The following is a 25,278-nucleotide window of genomic DNA, read 5'->3' as shown; positions in this document are numbered from 1 at the left end:
GAGTCCAGTCAATAGTGGATCTAACATAATAGTGTGAGAATCCAGTCCATGGTGGATCTAACATAATAGTGAGAGTCCAGTCCATAGTGGATCTAACATAATAGTGAGAGTCCAGTCCATAGTGGATCTAACATAATAGTGTGAGAGTCCAGTCCATAGTGGATCTAACATATTAGTGTGAGAGTCCAGTCCATAGTGGATCTAACATAATAGTGAGAGTCCAGTCCATAGTGGATCTAGCATAATATTGTGAGAGTCCAGTCCATAGTGGATCTAACATGATAGTGTGAGAGTCCAGTCCATAGTGGATCTAACATGATAGTGTGAGAGTCCAGTCCATAGTGGATCTAACATAATAGTGAGAGTCCAGTCCATAGTGGATCCAACATAATAGTGAGAGTCCAGTCCATAGTGGATCCAACATAATAGTGAGAGTCCAGTCCATAGTGGATCTAACATAATAGTGAGAGTCCAGTCCATAGTGGATCCAACATAATAGTGAGAGTCCAGTCCATAGTGGATCCAACATAATAGTGAGAGTCCAGTCCATAGTGGATCCAACATAATAGTGAGAGTCCAGTCCATAGTGGATCTAACATAATAGTGAGAGTCCAGTCCATAGTGGATCTAACATAATAGTGAGAGTCCAGTCCATAGTGGATCTAACATAATAGTGAGAGTCCAGTCCATAGTGGATCTAACATAATAGTGAGAGTCCAGTCCATAGTGGATCTAACATAATAGTGAGAGTCCAGTCCATAGTGGGGCCAGCAGGACAGCTTGACCACCACCATATTTAATGGGTGGGACGTGACGTCAGTAACATCCTAGCGACTGATTTTTTTTGGTGATTTTTGTTCTTACATCATCATCACTGGACAAAACCAGGAAGCTGCTGCCAAACAAAAAAAAAACGCCGCATTCAGGAAACCGCGACTCCACGGGGCAGGCGTGACGAGCCGTAAGTGAAAAGCGTGGCTCCGTATCGCTACAGGAAGCATCTCTTGTCTCTTTTTATCGAGGTTATCTCGGCAGACCCATTTTTTTTCCTCCAGGTTCCTCCCCCCCCCCCGCCATGGCTCTCCTCGGGCGCTCCCAGTCACCTCCCCAGCTTTCATTACCTCTCGGAGGGCAGGCGGAGCGAGCCGGCTGGGGGAGACGGTGCGCGTCTGGCGAATCGTCGCCCGCCGTCCCCCGAGCGGCGAGGTCAATGAGATTAACCTATAGCGGCTTTCTTCCTTCATTACGCACTTCAAATTACACCTACTTACACAGGAGGGCCCCGAGAGCGCCGCCTTCATATATGGGCTGATATCTATTTAAAATCTAATCCCTTTGGGTGGATTTCCATTTCTCTTATGTTCCTGCCTATCGCCTGCGGGCGCCGCGGAGGAAGGTGCTATAACCTCGGCCCTGTACGAATTAACTTGGAATACGTTCAGACACTCCTCCTTTTCTCTTATTGAACACTCGAAGAAGAAAAAAAGCACTTTTTCACCTTCACGTTTCTACGATATTCATGTCAAATGTTCTTTCTTTTGCGTTCCACCCAATCTGTGCCAATTTCCAGGACATGAAATACATAAATACACGCTAAAATGAAATGTGAAATTGTTGTTTTATCTCGTTACATATTGAACAATCAATCAATGTTTACTTATATAGCCCTAAATCACAAGTGTCTCAAAGGGCTGCACAAGCCACAACGACATCCTCGGTTCCCACATAAGGCCAAGGAAAAACTCAACCCAGTGGGATGTCAATGAGAATGACAATGAGAAACCTTGGAGAGTACCGCAGATGTGGGGACCCCCCCTAGGGCAACCGGTGCAATGGACGTCGAGTGGGTCTAGCATAATATTGTGAGAGTCCAGTCCATAGTGGATCTAACATGATAGCGTGAGAGTCCAGTCCGTAGTGGATCTAACATAAAATTGTGAAAGTCCAGTCCATAGTGGATCTAACATAATCGTGTGAGAGTCCAGTCCGTAGTGGATCTAACATAATAGTGAGAGTCCAGTCCATAGTGAATCTAACATAATATTGTGAGAGTCCAGTCCATAGTGGATCTAACATAATAGTGTGAGAGTCCAGTCCATAGTGGATCTAACATAATAGTGTGAGAGTCCAGTCCATAGTGGATCTAACATAATATTGTGAGAGTCCAGTCCTTAGTGAATCTAACATAATAGTGAGAGTCCAGTCCATAGTGGATCTAACATAATAGTGAGAGTCTAGTCCATAGTGGATCTAACATAATATTGTGAGAGTCCAGTCCATAGTGGATCTAACATAATAGTGAGAGTCCAGTCCATAGTGGATTTAACATAATATTGTGAAAGTCCAGTCCATAGTGGATCTAACATAATAGTGATAGTCCAGTCCATAGTGAATCTAACATAATAGTGAGAGTCCAGTCCATAGTGGATCTAACATAATAGTGAGAGTCTAGTCCATAGTGGATCTAACATAATATTGTGAGAGTCCAGTCCATAGTGGATCTAACATAATAGTGAGAGTCCAGTCCATAGTGGATTTAACATAATATTGTGAAAGTCCAGTCCATAGTGGATCTAACATAATAGTGTGAGAGTCCAGTCCATAGTGGATCTAACATAATAGTGTGAGAGTCCAGTCCATAGTGGATCTAACATAATAGTGAGAGTCCAGCCCATAGTGGATCTAACATAATATTGTGAGAGTCCAGTCCATAGTGGATCTAACATAATAGTGAGAGTCCAGTCCATAGTGGATCTAACATAATAGTGAGAGTACAGTCCATAGTGGATCTAACATAAAAGTGAAAGTCCAGTCCATAGTGGATCTAACATAATAGTGAGTGTCCAGTCCATAGTGGATCTAACATAATATTGTGAAAGTCCAGTCCATAGTGGATCTAACATAATAGTGAGAGTCCAGTCCATAGTGGATCTAGCATAATATTGTGCAAGTCCAGTCCATAGTGGACCTAACATAATATTATGAAAGTCCAGTCCATAGTGGATCTAACATAACAGTGAGAGTCCAGTACATAGTGGATCTAACATAATAGTGAGAGTCCAGTCCATAGTGGATCTAACATAATATTGTGAGAGTCCAGTCCATAGTGAATCTAACATAATAGTGTGAGAGTCCAGTCCATAGTGGATATAACATAATAGTGTGAGAGTCCAGTCCATAGTGAATCTAACATAATAGTGTGAGAGTCCAGTCCATAGTGGATATAACATAATTGTGGGAGAGTCCAGTCCGTGGTGGATCTAACATAATAGTGAGAGTCCAGTCCATAGTGGAGCCAGCAGGAGACCATCCCGAGTGAAGACGGGTCAGCAGCGCAGAGATGTCCCCAACCGATGCACAGGTGAGCGGTCCACCCCGGGTCCCGACTCTGGACAGCCAGCACTTCATCCATGGCCACCGGACCTGTGCCCCCAATTTTAACCACCTTGAACATGGGGAAAACTAGCATTTGTCTTTACCATGAAATATGATTTTTTTTTTAAATGTATTTGTGTTACACCTTATCCCAACTACAGACTCTAAAACCAGAGAAGTTGGCACGTTGTACAAATGGTAAATAAAAACAAAATACAATGATTTGCAAAACCTTTTCAACCTATATTCAATTGAATAGACTACCAAGACAAGACACGTTTTCTCAGACATTTTTTGCAAATATTAGCTCATTTGGAATTTGATGCCTGCAACATGTTTCAAAAAAGCTTGCACAAGTGGCAAAAAAGACTGAGAAGGTTGAGGAATGCTCATCAAACACAGGATGGGGGCGAGGGTCACCACTTTGTCAACAAATGCGTGAGCAAATTGTCCAACAGTTTAAGAACAACATTTCTCAACCAGCTATTGCAAGGAATTTAGGGATTTCACCATCTACGCTCCGTAATACCATCAAAGGGATAAGAGAATCTGGAGAAATCACAGCATGTAAGCGATGATATTATGGACCTTCGATCCCTCAGGCGGTACTGCATCAAAGAGTGAAATCAGTGTGTAAAGGATATCACCACATGGGCTCATTAACACTTCAGAAAACTACTGTCAGCAACTAAAGTTTGTCGCTACATCTGTAAGTGCAAGTTAAAGCTTTACTATGCAAAGCCAAAGCCATTCATCAACAACACCCAGAAACGCCGCCGGCTTCGCTGGGCCCGAGCTCATCTAAGATGGACTGATGCAAAGTGGAAAAGTGTTCTGTGGTCTGACGAGTCCACATTTCAAATTGTTTTTAGAAACTGTGGACGTCGTGTCCTCCGGACCAAAGAGGAAGAAAACCATCCGGATTTTTAAAGGCGCAAATTTCAAAAGCCAGCGTCTGTGATGGTATGGGGGTGTATTAGTGGCCAAAGCATGGGTAACTTACACATCTGTGAAGGCACCATTAATGCCGAAAGGTACATACAGGTTTTATCATGGACGCCCCTGCTTATTTCAGGAAGACAATGCCAAGCCACGTGTTACAACAGTGTGGCTTCATAGTAAAAGAGTGCAGGTACTAGACTGGCCTGCCTGTAGTCCAGACCTGTCTCCCATTGAAAATGTGTGGCGCATTATGAAGCCTAAAATAGCACAACGGAGACCCCCGGACTGTTGAACAACTTAAGCTGTACATCAAGCAAGAATGGGAAAGAATTCCACCTGAGAAGCTTCAAAAAATGTGTCTCCTCAGTTCCCAAACATTTACTGAGTGTTGTTAAAAGGAAAGGCCATGTAACACAGTGGTAAAAATGCCCCTGTGCCAACTTTTTTTGCAATGTGTTGCTGCCATTAAATTCTAAGTTAATGATTATTAGCACAAAAAAATTAAGTTTCTCAGTTGGAACATTAAAGGCCTACTGAAATGATTTTTTTTTATTTAAATGGGGATAGCAGATCTATTCTATGTGTCATACTTGATCATTTCGCCATATTGCCATATTTTTGCTGAAAGGATTTAGTATAGAAAAACGACGATAAAGATCGCAACTTTTGGTGTCTGACAAAAAAAAGCCTTGCCCCTACCGGAAGTAGCGTGACGTAGTCAGCTGAACATTTCCACAAAGTTCCCTATTGTTTACAGTGATGGCGGCCAGAAGTGAGAGCGATTCGGACCGAGAAAGCGACGATTTCCTCATTAATTTGAGCGAGGATGAAAGATTCGTGGATGAGGAACGTTAGAGTGCAGTTCAAGACATATCTTTTTTCGCTCTGACCGTAACTTATGTACAAGCTGGCTCATTGGATTCCACACTCTCTCCTTTTTCTATTGTGGATCACGGATTTGTATTTCAAACCACCTCGGATACTATATCCTCTTGAAAATGAGAGTCGACAACGCGAAATGGACATTCACAGTGACTTTTATCTCCACGACAATGCATCGGTGAAACACTTTAGCTACAAGCTAACGTGATAGCATCATGCTTTAACTGCATATAGAAAAAAAAGAAATAAACCCCTGACTGGAAGGATAGATAGAAAATCAACAATACTATTAAACCGTGGACATGTAAATACACGGTTAATGCTTTCCAGGCTGGCGAAGGTTAACAATGCTGTGCTAACGACGCCAATGAAGCTAACTTAGCAACCGGACCTCACAGAGCTATGCTAAAAACATTAGCTCCCCACCTACGCCAGCCAGCCCTCATCTGCTCATCAACACCCGTGCTCACCTGCGTTCCAGCGATCGACGGTGCGACGAAGGACTTCACCCGATCACAGATGCGGTTGGCGGCCCGGAGACGTAGGAAGTCAAGGTGAGGTCACCGGCTAGCGCGTCTGCTCTCCAACAAAGTCCTCCGGTTGTGTTGCTGTAGTCCGCCGCCGTCGCTAATACACCGATCCCATCTACAACTTTCTTCTTTGCAGCCTTCATTGTTCATTAAACAAATTGCAAAAGATTCACCAACACAGATGTCCAGAATACTGTGGAATTATGAAATGAAAACAGAGCTTTTTGTATAGGATTTTACGGGGTACCAATACTTCCGTTTAACGGACTACGTCACGCGCATACGTCATCATACCGAGACGTTTCAGCCGGATATTTCCCGGGAAATTTAAAATTGCACTTTATAAGTTAACCCGGCCGTATTGGTATGTGTTACAATGTTAAGATTTCATCATTGATATATAAACTATCAGACTGCGTGGTCGGTAGTAGTGGCTTTCAGTAGGCCTTTAAATATCTTGTCTTTGTGGTGCATTCAATTGAATATAAATTGAAAATGATTTGCAAATCATTGTATTCTGTTTTTATTTACGAATTACACAACGTGCCAACTTTACTGGTTTTGGGTTTTGAACAAACAGGTTTTTTGTTCATAGTTGAACCTGACTGGAGGACTAAGTGACATTATAGTTTCAAACCTAGCGATTCAGTAGTTAATCCACTTTGTTGTTGTTGTCTTTCCTGAAGAGGACTTTATTCTCGCTTCTGATTGGTCCGTTCAACCTTCCAGTCCGAGCTTCGCCGTGACCGGGTCACGTTCCCGACGTACCATGATTTTGTTTTAAGAAGCAGCGTGGCGAGAGAGAAATACTCCTGGCGGTGTTATGAAAGCACGGGTAAACACCTCCCGTGTTCCAAACAAACTTCTGACTCTGTAAAAAAAAAAGACGCCTGCGTTGCCAGGTGGCGCTCAGCTCCGCGCGCATGTCAGCGGACTGTCCGCTACGTGACACGCTATACTAAACAAAAAGAGCGGGGGGAACGCCAACCTTGTTTCATCCGGCGCCCGCTTTCGTTTTGTTTCCGCTACAGAGTTGATGTTTTGTTATGTTTACGTTTGTCAACGAGTCTCAAGGTGCTCACGGCGGACCGGCTGAAGTCATCGTTTAGTTCCCGTGTGGTCCACTTGTAGGTTCTTATGCTCCGACAGGCTTTCAAAAAGAAGAAACACTATTGATTATGAACTCTCAACCACTTTTATTCAGTCTCAGAGATGTTTAGGTTTTTAGAAAATTCTAAAGACTAAAGTTGGTAGTGTGTATGATCCTCAGTCGGTCCCCATTTGAACCTTTTTGTGTCGGGCAGTCGAACCTTGGTTTTTGTTGGTAATTTGTCCCAAAAAGGTACGAAAACAAATAACATCCGAAACGAAACAAAAAAAGTACATTGTACCTCAGTTTACGAGTGCTCCAGTTCACTAATTTTACGGGATTTTTGTTATGTTTTAGGTTAGAAGTTGTTTTAGGGCTCCAGTACTCTGGAATGCCCTCCCAGTAACAGTTAGAGATGCTACCTCAGTAGAAACATTTAAGTCCCATCTTAAAACTCATTTGTATACTCTAGCCTTTAAATAGACCCCCCTTTTAGACCAGTTGATCTGCCGTTTCTTTTCTTTTCTGCTCTGCCCCCCTCTCCCTCGTGGAGGGGGGGGCACGGGTTCGGTGGCCACGGATGAAGCGCTGGATGTCCAAAGTCGGGACCCGGGATGGACCGCTCGCCTTTGCGTCGGTTGGGGATGTCTCTGCGCTGGTGACCTGTCTCCGCTCGGGATGGTCTCCTGCTGGCCCCACTATGGACTGGACTCTCACTATTATGTTAGCTCCACTATGGACTAGACTCTCACAATATTATGTTAGATCCACTATGGACTGGACTCTCACAATATTATGTTAGATCCACTATGGACTGGACTCTCACTATTATGTTAGATCCACTATGGACTGGACTCCCACTATTATGTTAGATCCACTATGGACTGGACTCTCACAATATTATGCTAGATCCACTATGGACTGGACTCTCACTATTATGTTAGATCCACTATGGACTGGACTCTCACTATTATGTTAGATCCACTATGGACTGGACTCTCACAATATTATGCTGGATCCACTATGGACTGGACTCTCACAATATTATGCTAGATCCACTATGGACTGGACTCTCACTATTATGTTAGATCCACTATGGACTGGACTCTCACTTATGTTAGATCCATTATGGACTGGACTCTCACAATATTATGTTAGATCCACTAGGGACTGGACTCTCACAATATTATGTTAGATCCACTATGGACTGGACTCTCACAATATTATGTTAGATCCACTATGGACTGGACTCTCACACTATTATGTTAGATCCACTATGGACTGGACTCTCACACTATTATGTTAGATCCACTATGGACTGGACTCTCACAATATTATGTTAGATCCACTATGGACTGGACTTTCACAATATTATGTTAGATCCACTATGGACTGGACTCTCACACTATTATGTTAGATCCACTATGGACTGGACTCTCACAATATTAGGCTAGATCCACTCGACGTCCATTGCACCGGTCACCCGGGGGGGAGGGGGGCGCGACCGGTGCAATGACATTTCTTTAAAGTTAAGACTAGTTTAAAGTTATCTTCATTGAAAAGTACAGTGCTTTTCCTTAAAAAATAAGGACATTTCAATGTGACCCCAAACTTTTGAACGGTAGTGTATATATGTATATATATATATATATATATATATATATATATATATATATATATATATATATATATATATATATAGAATTCACTGAAAGACAAGTATTTATTTTATTTTATTTATATATATATATATATATATATATATATATATATATATATATATATATATATATATATATATATATATATATATATATATATATATATATATATATATATATATATATATAGCTAGAATTCACTGAAAGTCAAGTATTTATTTTATTTATATATATATATATATATACATATATATATATAAGAAATACTTGAATTTCGGTGAATTCGAGCTATAAATATATTCCTCCCCCCTCCCTCAATCTCCCGAATTCGGAGGTCTCAAGGTTGGCAAGTATGTATGGATCAAGTGGCTGGGGAGAGGGAAGAGTGGGCTTCCCTGCTTAGGCTGCTGCCCCCGCGACCCGACCTCGGATAAGCGGAAGAAGATGGATGGTCCCAACACGTAGTGACTTTGTGACTGCACCTATCTTGTCCTTAGCAAATAAACAAGCGGCACGTAATCGTCGGCGAGCAGGACCATTGATACGTGTGTATTTATTACACCTGAGTGTGCGCTATCGGGCGGAAAGGGGGCGGGGACGGGTTGCCCGCCGAGATATGGGCTTACGGGGCACAGCACGTTTAAGATAAAGGATATTTAATATCCAGCGCACATGGCGGGCGGCTAAGTAGCGCGCAGGTAATGCCTTCATCTTTGTCTAAACACACTTTTATGGACTTTCAAGTGTAATGATAGAAGGGGAGCGGGGTCACAGATAAATGTAGCGTAATGGCTCAAAGCGCCAGATTAGCCGTGTAGCCTGTCTGGGGGATAATGCTTCAAGGCAATTCCTTCGAAAAGGTGTTATCTCCTCCCACCCACACACACACACACACACACACACATACATACACGTATATATATATATATATATATATATATATATATATATATATTAAATAATAAGCTCCTCTACTTTGCTGTCTCTTCTCCGGAGCGTCGTGTCACTTTGCGTTAGGATGGATGGCGGCGCGGCGGCGTGAAGGCCCGTAATGAATGTTGCGAAGCCAACGTGCACATTAGTGCGCGCAAACACCGCCCGGCCCCCACCTCCCCGGGAGAAAGACATTACCTTTTTTTTTTTTTTTTTTTTTTTTGCCTATTTTTCCGCCCTAAATGATAATGAGCATTCAAATGATGGCCTATATCATTTAGCGGCGATATGACAAAAGAAGAAGAAGGCGAAGAAAAAGGCGGCAGGCGAGGAAGAGCGGGCGCACTTGAAGGCCATTTAGAGAGCTTCTTCACAGATCAATCAGGTGGCCTCTTCATCCATTACTGACGAGGAGGGGGAGGCAGGGGGCTCGCAGTTATGCCAGGAAGAGAATAGTGTTGTTGTCCTAATTATGCGGCGGGCCGATGCATTATTCACCGACGCAACATACATCGGCGCGGCTGCATATGAGGAAAATTATTTATGACAACATCTCTTCTCTTTCTCTCAGCAGCATCCCCCCACCCCCCCCCTGTGCACCCCCCCCCCACCCACCCACCCACCAACCCTTCGCTGTCTGTCCTGCATTTTCATCATTTTTTACCCCCCGCCTCCTTTAAATCAAACTTCAATAAAACGTGCCGCCCGTATTCATTTTGCATGAGTCTTCCGTGAAAGACAAAAAACATCCCGAGTGGCGAGACGTGTTTTTGCGTCGGGAGCGAAAAAACAAAAACACTAAGAAGGGGGACTAGGGGGGGGGGGGGGGGGGGCACGTAACCTTTCAAAAGCGCACTTAAAGCGCACCGAGATGTTTTTGTTTTTTTTAAAGGCCTACTGAAATGAAATGTTCTTACTTAAACGGGGATAGCAGATCCATTCTATGTGTCATACTTGATCATTTTGCGATATTGCCATATTTTTGCTGAAAGGATTTAGTAGAGAACATCGACGATAAAGTTCGCAACTTTTGGTCGCTGATAAAAAAAGCCTTGCCTGTACCGGAAGTAGTGTGACATCACAGGTTGAAGGGCGCCTCGCATTTCCCCATTGTTTACACCCGCAGCGAGAGCGATTCAGACCGAGAAAGCGACGATTACCCCATTCATTTGAGCCAGGATGAAAGATTCGTGGATGAGGAACGTGAGAGTGAAAGACTAGAGTGCAGTGCAGGACGTATCTTTTTTCGCTCTGACCGTAACTTAGGTACAAGGGCTCATTGGATTCCTAACTTTCTTCTTTTTCTATTGTGGATCACGGATTTGTATTTTAAACCACCTCGGATACTATATCCTCTTGAAAATGAGAGTCGAGAACGCGAAATGGACATTCACAGTGACTTTTATCTCCACGACAATACATCGGCGAAGCACTTTAGCTACGGAGCTAACGTGATAGCACCGTCCTTAAATGCAGATAGAAACAAAAGAAATAAGCCCCTGACTGGAAGGATAGACAGAAGATCAACAATACTACCAAACTCTGGACCTGTAACCACACGGTTAATGCTGTCCAACCTGGCGAAGCCTAGCAATGCTGTTGCTAACGACGCCATTGAAGCTAACTTAGCTACGGGACCTCGACAGAGCTATGCTAAAAACATTAGCTATCCACCTACGCCAGCCCTCATCTGCTCATCAACACCCGTGCTCACCTGCGTTCCAGCGATCGACGGCGCAACGAAGGACTTCACCCGATCATCGATAGCGCGTCTGCTATCCAACTCAAAGTCCTCCTGGTTGTGTTGCTGCAGCCAGCCGCTAATACACCGATCCCACCTACAGCTTTCTTCTTTGCAGTCTCCATTGTTCATTAAACAAATTGCAAAAGATTCACCAACACAGATGTCCAGAATACTGTGGAATTTTGAGATGAAAACAGAGCTTTTTGTATTGGATTCAATGGTGTCCGAATACTTCCGTTTCAACCATTGACGTCACACGCATACGTCATCATACATAGACGTTTTCAAGCGGAAGTTTAGCGGGAAATTTAAAATTGCACTTTATAAGTTAACCCGGCCGTATTGGCATGTGTTGCAATGTTAAGATTTCATCATTGATATATAAACTATCAGACTGCGTGGTCAGTAGTAGTGGCTTTCAGTAGGCCTTTAATAGGAAGAGGGCCCACACATGTCGGAAAGGGTACCGAATCGAGTACTTTTCGTTCCTGTCGTTCCTAAACCTGCTCAGTGGTCTTGTGGTTAGAGTGTCCGCCCTGAGACTGGAAGGTCGTGAGTTCAAACCCCAGCCGACTCATACCAAAGTAGAGATGTCGGATAATGGCTTTTTTGTCGATATTCCGATATTGTCCAACTCTTAATTACTAATTCCAATATCAACCGATACCGAGTAACACATTATTATGCCTAATTTGGTTGTGATGCCCCGCTGGATGCATTAAACAATGTAACAAGGTTTTCCAAAATAAATCAACTCAAGTTATGGAAAAAAAAAATGCCAACATGGCACTGCCATATTTATTATTGAAGTCACAAAGTGCATTATTTTTTTTAACATGCCTCAAAACAGCAGCTTGGAATTTGGGACATGCTCTCCCTGAGAGAGCATGAGGAGGTTGAGGTGGGCGGGGTGTATACTGTAGCGTCCCGGAAGAGTTAGTGCTGCAAGGGGTTCTGGGTATTTGTTCTGTTGTGTTTATGTTGTGTTACAGTGCGGATGTTCTCCCGAAATGTGTTTGTCATTCTTGTTTGGTGTGGGTTCACAGTGTGGCGCATATTTGTAACAGTGTTAAAGTTGTTTATACCTACACCCTCAGTGTGACCTGTATGGCTGTTGACCATTCACTTGTGTGTGTGAAAAGCCGTAGATATTATGTGATTGGGCCGGCACGCAAAGGCAGTGCCTTTAAGGTTTATTGGCGCTCTGTACTTCTCCCTACGTCCATAGTGGATCTTACATAATAGTTTGAGAGTCCAGTCCATAGTGGATCTAACATAATAGTGTGAGAGTCCAGTCCATAGTGGATCTAACATAATAGTCTGAGAGTCCAGTCCATAGAGGATCTAACATAATAGTGTGAGAGTCCAGTCCATAGTGGATCTAACATAATAGTGTGAGAGTCCAGTCCATAGTGGATCTAACATAATAGTGAGAGTCCAATCCATAGTGGATCTAACATAATAGTGAGAGTCCAGTCCATAGTGAATCTAACATAATAGTGAGAGTCCAGTCCATAGTGGATCTAACATAATAGTGAGTGTCCAGTCCTTAGTGGATCCAACATAATAGTGAGAGTCCAGTCCATTGTGGATCCAACATAATAGTGAGAGTCCAGTCCATAGTGGATCTAACATAATAGTGTGAGAGTCCGGTCCATAGTGGATATAACATAATAGTGTGAGAGTCCAGTCCACAGTGGATCTAACATAATAGTGAGAGTCCAGTCCATAGTGGATCTAACATAATAGTGAGTGTCCAGTCCATAGTGGATCTAACATAATAGTGTGAGAGTCCAGTCCATAGTGGATCTAACATAATAGTGGGAGAGTCCAGTCCACAGTGGATCTAACATAATATTGTGGGAGTCCAGTTCATAGTGGATCTAAAATAATAGTGTGAGAGTCCAGACCATAGTGGATCTAACATAATAGTGAGAGTCCAGTCCATAGTGGATCTAACATAATATTGTGAGAGTCCAGTCCATAGTGGATCTGGCATAATAGTGTGAGAGTCCAGTCCATAGTGGATCTAACATAATAGTGTGAGAGTCAAGTCCATAGTGCATCTAACATAATAGTGTGAGAGTCCAGTCCATAGTGGATCTAACATAATAGTGAGAGAGTCCAGTCCATAGTGGATCTAACATAATAGTCTGAGAGTCCAGTCCATAGAGGATCTAACATAATAGTGTGAGAGTCCAGTCCATAGTGGATCTAACATAATAGTGTGAGAGTCCAGTCCATAGTGGATCTAACATAATAGTGAGAGTCCAATCCATAGAGGATCTAACATAATAGTGAGAGTCCAGTCCATAGTGAATCTAACATAATAGTGAGTGTCCAGTCCTTAGTGGATCCAACATAATAGTGAGAGTCCAGTCCATTGTGGATCCAACATAATAGTGAGAGTCCAGTCCATAGTGGATCTAACATAATAGTGTGAGAGTCCGGTCCATAGTGGATATAACATAATAGTGTGAGAGTCCAGTCCACAGTGGATCTAACATAATAGTGAGAGTCCAGTCCATAGTGGATCTAACATAATAGTGAGTGTCCAGTCCATAGTGGATCTAACATAATAGTGTGAGAGTCCAGTCCATAGTGGATCTAACATAATAGTGGGAGAGTCCAGTCCACAGTGGATCTAACATAATATTGTGGGAGTCCAGTTCATAGTGGATCTAAAATAATAGTGTGAGAGTCCAGACCATAGTGGATCTAACATAATAGTGAGAGTCCAGTCCATAGTGGATCTAACATAATATTGTGAGAGTCCAGTCCATAGTGGATCTAACATAATATTGTGAGAGTCCAGTCCATAGTGGATCTAACATAATATTGTGAGAGTCCAGTCCATAGTGGATCTGGCATAATAGTGTGAGAGTCCAGTCCATAGTGGATCTAACATAATAGTGTGAGAGTCAAGTCCATAGTGCATCTAACATAATAGTGTGAGAGTCCAGTCCATAGTGGATCTAACATAATAGTGTGAGAGTCCAGTCCATAGTGGATCTAACATAATAGTGTGAGAGTCCAGTCCATAGTGGATCTAACATAATAGTGAGAGTCCAGTCCATAGTGGATCTAACATAATAGTGAGAGTCCACGATCCACTCTTCTCTCAAGACTCAGAGGTACTTGAACTCCTCCACATGGGGAAAGATCTCCTCCCCAACTCGGAGATGGCCCTCCACCCTTTCCCGGGCGAGAACCATGGACTCGGACTTGGAGGTGCTGATTCCTATCACAGCCGCTTCACACTCGGCTGCGAACCGATCCAGTGAGAGCTGAAGATCCTGGCCCGATGAAGCCATCAGGACCACATCATCTGCAAATAGCAGAGACCTAATCCTGCAGCCACCAAACCGGATCCCCTCAACGCCCCGACTGCGCCTAGAAATTAATTTATTTAATCGGAAGGTTGTGTACATAAATAAACTCGGTCCTTTATTGGGATTGTGTCTGAATGCTAGTTGTTAGCATACATGACACGACAACTTGACAAATCAGAGTCAGCTTTTCTGGCTGCAGAGAGACCCAGGAGCAGCACACACACACACACACACCCAGGAAGGAATGTGTGTGTGTTGGCGATAAGGCAAGTTTTTAAAGATAGGAAGCAGTAATTAGTCGATTTCCTGCTGGACATTCCCGTGACTTCAAGTCGCTCGTCCTGATCATCAAAGCCTCCTCTTGTCCTCATTCATGTTCGGAGCGTCGAACCAGACCTGTGCCGTCATCTGAAGACCAACCTCGGGAGGTCATTGCTCCCCCCTCAGGGTGGCTTATCTGATGTGTCAAAGAATCACATCTTCTGAAATAAGTCCCCGCTGCCGTCATTGAAGCCAAAGAAGAAGAAAATGTCCAGGAAGTGGAACAGGAAGTCTTTATGACCCAACCAGAAAAGCACAAGCTTTGTCACTTTGTATGTCAATGGTACTAGATCTCAGATGTCAGCGGTACTAGATCTCAGATGTCAGCGGTACTAGATCTCAGATGTCAACGTTGTCAAGAAATGATCTTTTATCAGAACATATGTCCCAGCCTCTGAATGACAGCTCAGAACCAGGCGCAGTTATCAAGATGGCAAGCTTTTAGGACTGTCTAACAAGGGGTGGCACTGTCGGATCTTCCTCGGAGGAGCCTTTTGGCTAAAGCCATGTTTGCACCGGAGTCCATGTAGGGCAGGGGTGTCCAAAGTGCGGCCCGCAGCTAATTGTTTACCGGCCTGCCACACATTCTGGAAATGCTATTGCAAAAATAAACAAAGAACATTCAAAAAAGTGGAATGAGGTGAAATCTAACTAGAAAAAGTTGACACAAAGCTGCCATGCAGGCTGTTTTTTTTATGTATTTTGTCTCTTTTTTTCTTTTTTTGCCATTGTTTAAAAAAAAAATAATGACAAAAAAATCCATGTAATAATGAATTATTTTCAAGGCTTCAGTTACTTCAAATATTTCACTTTAAAATGTCTTATGCGGTAAATATTGCATATATTGTGCAGATGCCATATAAAAACATTAAAGTTTTATTTGACAAAAGAGCATAAAACAAAAAATAGTTTAAACGTAAAATGGACAGATATATCTGAAGTTGATCCTGTAACTTAAAGGCCTACTGAAAGCCACTACTACCGACCACACAGTCTGATAGTTTATATATCAATGATGAAATCTTAACATTGCAACACATGCCAATACGGCCGGGTTAACTTATAAAGTGCAATTTTAAATTTCCCGCTAAACTTCCGGTTGAAAACTCCTTTGGATATGACGTATGCGCGTGACGTAGCCAGTAGAACACAGGTATGGCTCCCCCATTGAGGCCAATACAAAATAGCTCTGTTTTCATCTCATAATTCCACAGTATTCTGGACATCTGTGTTGGTGAATCTGTTGCAATTTGTTCATTGCATTATGGAGAAAGAAGCTGAGCATGCAAAGAAGAAAGTTGTCGTGCGAAGCGGAGTATTTTGCGAGGGAAGTCAGCAACACAACACAGCCGGTGTTTGTTTACATTCCCGAAAGATGCAGTCAAGATCGAAGAACTTGGACAACAGAGACTCTTACCAGGAGGACTTTGATTTGGATACACAGACGCCTGTAGAGAACTGGGACAACACAGACTCTTACCAGCATTACTTTGATTTGGATACACAGACGCAGAACCGTGAGTACGCAGCTGCGCTTCCAAACATTTGATCGCTTGCCCGTACGTGCGTGTCACGTACGTAACTTTGGTTAAATATATAAGCTTTATGAACCTTGGGTTAGGTGAACGGTCCTTTGGGCTGTTGTGTGTGTTGTGCAGGTGTTTGAATTGTATTGGCGGGTTATATGGACGGGAGCTAGTATACTAGCTCCTAGCTCCTAGCTATAGCTATAGCTAGGAGCTAGGAGCTAGTATAACAAACACCTAGGTGTTTTTATGCGGGATTAATTTGTGGCATATTAAATATAAGCTTGGTTGTGTTGTGGCTAATAGAGTATATATATGTCTTGTGTTTATTTACTGTTGTAGTCATTCCCAGCTGAATATCAGGTCCCACCCGCGCGCTTCCAAACATTTGATCGCTTGCCTGTACGTGCGTGTCATGTACGTAACTTTGGGTAAATATATAAGCTTTATGAACCTTGGGTTAGGTGAACGGTCCTTTGAGCTGGTTGTGTTGTGGCTAATAGAGTATATATATGTCTTGTGTTTATTTACTGTTGTAGTCATTCCCAGCTGAATATCAGGTCCCACCCGGCTCTCACAGCATCTTCCCTATCTGAATAGCTTCAACTCCCCACTAGTCCTTCACTTGCACTTTACTCATCCACAAATCTTTCATCCTCGCTCAAATTAATGGGGAAATTGTCGCTTTCTCGGTCCGAATCGCTCTCACTTCTGGCCGCCATCACTGTAAACAATAGGGAACTTTGTGGAAATGTTCAACTGACTACGTCACGCTACTTCCGGTAGGGGCAAGGCTTTTTTTTGTCAGATACCAAAAGTTGCGATCTTTATCGTCGTTGTTTTATACTAAATCCTTTCAGCAAAAATATGGCAATATCGCGAAATGATCAAGTATGACACATAGAATAGATCTGCTATCCCCGTTTAAAAAAAAAACATTCATTTCAGTAGGCCTTTAAGTGTTGAAAGTAAAAGAAAAACCTAATAAAAATGTATCACTTTATGAGTGGGGCACCTTTTGGATCCCAAATATATTTAGTGGTATTGTATTTATCTTTTCACTGTGATTGCCGTACTCAAAAATATTAAAGAATTAAAATCAATGGTGTCCTGCATTATTGATCTTTTAAGGCTCTAATTACTAAATACTGCATATTTCAGTTTTACTATAAAAAAACTAAGTTGTTTTTGACAGAAAAGCCATAAAACCTTTTTTTTTTTTTTAATTACTTTATTTGAACTTGAAGTTGATATAGAGATTAACTGTAAGCGTTAAATAAAAAATAATAATTTTACTTATTTTTAACATTTTAATGACTGAGACCCTTTATGGTCCCCGGGACCCCTAAAGGTAAAATAAATAAAAAAAAATCCATATATTTTGTTATGTTTTGAAAATGAAAAATATCAAAATGGCCCCCACATGCTTTAATTTTTCCATGTGCAAAAAGTGTGTGAAAAAGTTTGGACACCCCCGATGTAGGGAGACCGGATGAGATGGGAAGGAAAAGACGGGGCTACGAAGCTAGTGTTGAGCATCGGGATGAATGAGCTTACACAGCCCTGGCTGAATGAGCATGTACCGGACCCTTTGGGATTGCAAAAAAGTTGGCACAAAAGGTATTTTTACCACTGTGTTACATGGCTTTTCCTTTTAACAACACTCAGTAAACATTTGGGAACTGAAGTTACCATTTTTTGAAGCTTTCCAGGTGGAATTCTTTCCCATTCTTGCTTGATGTACAGCTTAAGTTGTTCAACAGTCCGGGGGTCTCCGTAGTGCTATTTTACGCTTCATAATGTCTCACATTTTTCAATGGGAGACAGGTCTAGACTACATTCTAGTACCAGCACTCTTTTACTACGAAGCCACGCTGTTGTAACACGCGCAGAATGTGGCTTGGCATTATCTTGCTGAAATAAGCAGGGGCGTCCGTGAAAAAGACCTTGCATTTGCTCCAAAACCTGTATGTACCTTTCAGCATTAATGGTGCCTTCACAGATGTGTAAGTTACCCATGTCTTGGGCACTAATACACCCCCATACCATCACAGATGCTGGCTTTTGAACTTTGCGCCTATAACCGTCCGGATAGTTATTTTCCTCTTTGGTCCGGAGGACTCGTCAGATCACAGAACACTTTGCATCAGTCCATCTTAGATGAGCTCGAGCCCAGCGAAGCATAGTAGAGTTTTAACTAGCACTTACAGTTGTAGCGACCAACTGTAGTTACTGACATTGGTTTTATGAAGTGTTCCTGAGCCCATGTGGTGATATCCTTTACACACTGATGTCGCTTTTTAATGCAGTACCGCCTAAAGGAACCCAAGGTCACGGGCTTTCAATGTTGGTTTTTGGCCTTGCCGCTTACGTGCAGTGATTTTTCCAGATTCTCTGAACCTTTTGATGATATTACGGACCGTAGATGGTGAAATCCCTAAATTCCTTGCAATAGCTGGTTGAGAAATGTTGTTCTCAAGCTGTTGGACAATTTGCTCACGCATTTGTTCACAAATCATGGCACCCACCTGTTCCCAATGAGCCTGTTCACCTGTGGGATGTTCCAAATAAGTGTTTGATGAGCATTCCTCAACTTTCTCAGTCTTTTTTGTCACTTGTGCCAGCTTTTTTTTAAACATGTTGCAGGCATCAAATTCCAAATGAGCTAATATTTGCACAAAATAAAGTTTTCCAGTTCGAACGTTAAATATCTTGTCTCTGCAGTCTATTCAATTGAACATAGCTTGAAAATGATTTGCAAATTATTGTATTCTGTTTTTATTTACAATTTACACAACGTGCCAACTTTACCGGTTTTGTTTTTTTTTAGAAATTGTAAAAATGCTACCGCTGAAGTGGCAGCTGGTTGCATCAGCTCTGGGCTCTTTTAAGGTAGTTTACGGTATGTCCTTTGTGTTATTCAATGTTTCTCTCTTCTTTTCACCTATCCCAGTGATGTCCAAAGTGCGGCCCGGGGGCCATTTGCGGCCCGCAGGTCATTTTTTAACGGCCCCACGGCCCATTTTAAAATACGATTAAAAAAATTTAAAACATAAAAAGTGGTATGAAAGACCAAACAGGTGAAATGTAACAAGAAAATGTTGCAATGTTTACTCTAATAACACAAAGCTGCCATGCAGGCTGTTTCTTTCTTTAAAAAAAAATAATGAATGAAAATCAATATTATGAATTATCCAATTACGTCACGTTAAATATTGCACTTTGAGATATTTTTTTGGGAAAATGTTGCATATTTTGTGTTTGCCATATAAAAAATTGAGCTGTCTTTTTTTTTTTTTTTAAAGAAGGGCCTAAAACGAACAAACAAAAAACATAAACAAAAATAAAACTTATAATTGACGGATAGATCTGAAGTTGATCTTGAGATTATTGTGTTAAAAGTAAACAGTAAAAAAAAAATGTATAATTTATTTTTTAACACTTTAATGAGTAGGACCCTTTTGGTTCCCCAATAATTTTTGTGTGATTTGTTTTTAAGTGTCATTGCTCAAAAAATAATAATGAATTAAAATCAATGGTGTTATGAGTTGACCTTTTTAAGGCTCCTATTATTATATAATCTCAAATATTCCACTTAAAAATGTTATTGGGTGAAAATATTGCATATTTTGTGTTTTTTCCATAAAAAAACAGGGTTTTCTTTGACAAAAAGAGCATACGACTTAAATCTTTAAAAACATTATATTGACAGATAGACCTAATGTTGATCTATGGATTTAAAACTTGAATGATAATAAAAATAATAATACTGAATAATGACACGTTTTTTTTATAGTTTTTTTTAACAAAACCTTTGGGGTCCCTGGGATCAAGCCTGAGTGAAGGCCTAAATGTATATTTTTTTATACATATATTGTATTGGTTTTTAAAATGAAAAAATATCAAAATGGCCCCCGCTTGCTTTGATTTTTCAGTGTGCGGCCCTCAGTGGAAAAAGTTTGGACACCCCTGACCTATCCCCTATAAAATCAATCAATAATTCAAATAGAAATAGGCAAAAATGAAGATGTCACTAAACTACCAAATAAAAATAATTATGATCACCTATTGACTAAAAATCTGTAAATTCACATTTTTGGATATTTTGACAACCGCTTATGTCGGCGTTAATCCGAATGTCCGAGGGACGTCGAGACAAGCGGCTCACACTCTATTTAGAATTCCAATGCCTAAATTGTTTGTTTACATTAAGAATAAGCATTTATTTTGTGCAAATGTGTCTGATGTTTTGTCTGTTGGTGCTTCCGCACGGTGTCGAGAACCAGAAGGGGACTGGAACAGCTGGCGGGGGTCGGGTTGACTCCATTTGGTGTGGCACGACTAGTGAAATGTGAGCTCCTAACGACATCAGACTAATGCAATCAAGTCCTTGATGGAATCTTACCTAAAGGTAACCCGTCTTTATTGATGATAAAATAATATATTTTTAATATGCTGCTTCCACCGTGAATACAATGCAGGAAGTACACGTTGCCAAATAGAAAAAAAATTGATTCTTACAGGCATCAAAATGGGTAGGTAAAACAATTCTGAATCAATGGACAAACAGAAATAATATAGAATTGATTACGTTAAAAACAGTAATACAAATGGTTCTAAATTGTGGAACACAAGAGGAGGAGAAGTCATGCTAATCGCTAAGCTAGCTTGAACCTGAAATAGTGAAACTGTATTTTCTGAACCATAGGGCGCTCCGTAATGGTCGATTTTTTTTCATATATAAGGCGCACCGGATTATAGGTCGCATTTAAGGAGTCATATCATTATTAGAGATGTCCGATAATATCGGCCTGCCGATATTATCGGCCGATATATGCGTTAAAATGTAATATCGGAAATTATCGGTATCGTTTTTTTTATTATTGGTATCATTTTGTTTTTTTTTGTTTTTTTTAATTAAATCAACATAAAAAACACAAGATACACTTACAATTAGTGCACCAACCCAAAAAACCTCCCTCCCCCATTTACACTCATTCACACAAAAGGGTTGTTTCTTTCTGTTATTAATATTCTGGTTCCTACATTATATATCAATATATATCAATACAGTCTGCAAGGGATACAGTCCGTAAGCACACATGATTGTGCGTGCTGCTGGTCCACTAATAGTACTAACCTTTAACAGTTAATTTTACTCATTTTCATTCATTACTAGTTCCTATGTAACTGTTTTTATATTGTTGTACTTTCTTTTTTATTCAAGAAAATGTTTTTAATTTATTTATCTTATTTTACTATTTTTTTTAAAAAGTACCTTATCTTCACCATACCAGGTTGTCCAAATTAGGCATAATAATGTGTTAATTCCACGACTGCATATATCGGTTGATATCGGTATCGGTTGATATCGGTATCGGTAATTAAAGAGTCGGACAATATCGGAATATCGGATATCGGCAAAAAGCCATTATCGGACATCCCTAATCATTATTATTATATTCTAAATGTAAAATACTTCCTTGTGGTCAAAATAACATGTAATGGTGGTTCTTTGGTCAAAATGTTGCATAGATTACCATATTTTTTGGAGTATAAGTCGCTCCTGAGTATAAGTCGCACCGGCCGAAAATGCATAATAAAGAAGGAAAAAAACATTTATGAGTCGCACTGGAGTATAAGTCGCATTTTTGGGGGAAATTTGATAAAACCCAACACCAAGAATAGACATTTGAAAGGCAATTTAAAATAAAGAATAGTGAACAACAGGCTGAATAAGTGTACGTTATATGAGGCATCCTGCGATGAGGTGGCGACTTGTCCAGGGTGTACCCCGCCTTCCGCCCGATTGTAGCTGAGATAGGCTCCAGCGCCCCCCCCCGCGACCCCGAAGGGAATAAGCGGTAGAAAATGGATGGATGGATATATGAGGCATAAATAACCAACTGAGAACGTGCCTGGTATGTTAACGTAAAATATTATGGTAACTATAACATATAGAACATGCTATACGTTTACCAAACAATCTGTCACTCCTAATCGCTAAATCCCATGAAATCTTATACGTCTAGTCTCTTACGTGAATGAGCTAAATAAGATTATTTGATATTTTACGGTAATGTGTTCATAATTTCACACATAAGTCGCTCCTGAGTATAAGTCGCACCCCCGGCCAAACTATGAAAAAAACTGCGACTTATAGTCCGAAAAATACGGTATGTTTTACAGATCATCTTCAAGCCGCTTCAGGATGTGCCGGTCTTATTTACGTGGCTCACCTTCGACAGCGCCTTCTCTCCGTCATCTTTGTTTTGTTTAGTTTAGTTTAGTTTATTAAGGATCCCCATTAGTCTACACCGCAGTGGAGACTATTCTTCCTGGAGTCCAGGCAAAAAACATCACACAATCACAAAACAAAAGATTACAATGCAGTACAACATGATCAAATAATAAAATGTTGTAATACAAAAATAGCAACAACAAAGAACCAAAAAAAAACAAAAAAACTTTGAGTTTACATAATAATGTTCATACCAAAGATAAAAAGAGCAATGTAAAAAAAATATATATATATATATATATATATTTTGGCAAAAATAAAAAAGAACCAGTGGCCTAAAATATACACATTGGTGTACCAAAGACAAACAATAAATGACGAAAAAGTACTATCCATCCATTTTCTACTGCTTGTCCCATGATCAATAAAATAGTCAATAATCAATAAAACCAGTCATGACATTAGGTACAATCTAGAATAATATCTTTCTGCAATACTTCTCCTCTTAAGTCAATTCTTAAAACCCTCTATGCTGGTGATTGATACCAGATATTGTGGAAGTCGATTCCAGTAGGTGATTGCCCTATACCAGGGGTCGGCAACCTTTACCACTCAAAGAGCCATTTTGACCCGTTTCACAAATTAAAGAAAACAATGGGAGCCACAAAACTCTTTTGAAATTCAAAATGAAATAACACTGTGTACGATGTAGCCCGGAAGAGTTAGTGCTGCATGGGATTCTGGGTATTTGTTCTGTTGTGTTTATGTTGTGTTACGGTGCTGATTTTCTCCCGAAATGTGTTTGTCATTCTTGTTTGGTGTGGGTTCACAGTGTGGCGCATATTAGTAAAAGTGTTAAAGTTGTTTATATCGTCACCCACAGTGTGATCTGTATGGCTGTTGACCAAGTATGCCCTGCTGTCACTTGCGCGTGCAAGGAGAGGCTGCATGCAACATGTGACTGGGCGGTCCTCTCCAAGGTTTGTCATTGTCATCCCACTGGGTTGAGTTTTTCCTTGCCCTGATGTGGGATTTGAACCGAGGATGTCGTTGTGGCTTGTGCAGCCCTTTGAGACACTTGTGATTTAGGGCTATATAAATAAACATTGATTGATTGATTGATTGATTGACCTTATACACACACCATAATAATACTCGTATCCATCAAGCGGGTCAGCTTCCTAGCTTACCAAAGTCGTATTAGACTTTTTAGATTTTTGAGCGCCGTGTGTAATGTTCTATATTTTCAATGGAACATAAAAAATGTTGGCGTTTACTTGAGTCATATTGCAAGTAAACACGTATCTCTTATGTTTGACTGCCATCTACTGGTCACACTTATCATTACACCATGTACCAAATAAAATTGCTTCGAAGTCGGTAAGCAAAAACCAGAATTATTCCGTACATAAGGCGCAAAGTGGTTATAGTGTAGAAGGGCCACGCCTGGCTGAATTGCTCGCTGGCAACTACAGTGCTAATCGCTAGCTCGCTTTAATTCTAAGAAGAATACAGGACACATGAACATATTTCCCCGCTACAAAAGTCAGACCTACTTGTGTAAACACATAACTATTATAACCTCCGGGCTGTGAGTGATAAATATGAAGTTCCCCACATGACTTCACACAAACTGCAAGTTAAACAAGACGTTCTGCTCGTATCGTTAAAAGGAAGCATAGCGTCCAGATGACTGAAATTACACTGGCAAATTCTCTTTATGTATTTTTAGCTCCTGAAAATTATAAATATTAATTCGTTTTTGGGTAACGTGTAGATAACCGTCTGTTCTTGGGTTCCAAGTACAGATAACAATCAGTACTTGTGTGACCGCATCTACAGAAATGGAGCCCGTTTGACAGTGCGGATATGACATGTAAAAATAGTATTTTAATTACTTAATTGCATATTTTTTTCTCTCTGGCCCATGATTTCTTCAAATCTGATATGGTTAACATTAAGAGTAGAGATGTCCGATAATAACAGACTGCCGATATTATCGGCCGATAAATGCTTTAAAATACAATATCGGAAATTATCGGTATCGGTTTCAAAAAGTAAAATGTATGACTTTTTAAAACGCCGCTGTGTACACGGACGTAGGGAGAAGTACAGAGCACCAATAAACCTTAAAGGCACTGCCTTTGGGTGCCGGCCTAGTCACATAATATCTACAACTTTTCACACACACAAGTGAATGCAAGGCATACTTGGTCAACAGCCATACAGGTCACACTCAGGGTGGCCGAATGAACAACTTTAACACTGTTACAAATATGCGCCACACTGTGAACCCGCACCAGACAAAAATGACAAACACATTTCGGGAGAACATCCGCACCGTAACACAACATAAACACAACACAACAAATACCCAGAACCCCTTGCAGCACTAACTCTTCCGGGACGCTACAATATACACCCCGCCCACCTCAACCTCCTCATGCTCTCTCAGGGAGAGCGTGTCCCAAATTCCAAGCTGCTGTTTTGAGGCATGTTAAAAAAAATAATGCACTTTGTGACTTCAATAATAAATATGGCAGTGCCATGTTGGCATTTTTTTTCCATAACTTGAGTTGATTTATGTTGGAAAACCTTGTTACATTGTTTAATGCATACAGCAAGGCAAGGCAAGGCAAGGCAAGGCAACTTTATTTGTATAGCGCTTTTCATACACAAGGCAGACTCAAAGTGCTTCACA

Source organism: Entelurus aequoreus, linkage group LG02, assembly GCF_033978785.1.
Source record: "Entelurus aequoreus isolate RoL-2023_Sb linkage group LG02, RoL_Eaeq_v1.1, whole genome shotgun sequence".
In the NCBI taxonomy this organism is placed as follows: domain Eukaryota; kingdom Metazoa; phylum Chordata; class Actinopteri; order Syngnathiformes; family Syngnathidae; genus Entelurus; species Entelurus aequoreus.
This window is presented reverse-complemented; position numbering follows the sequence as displayed.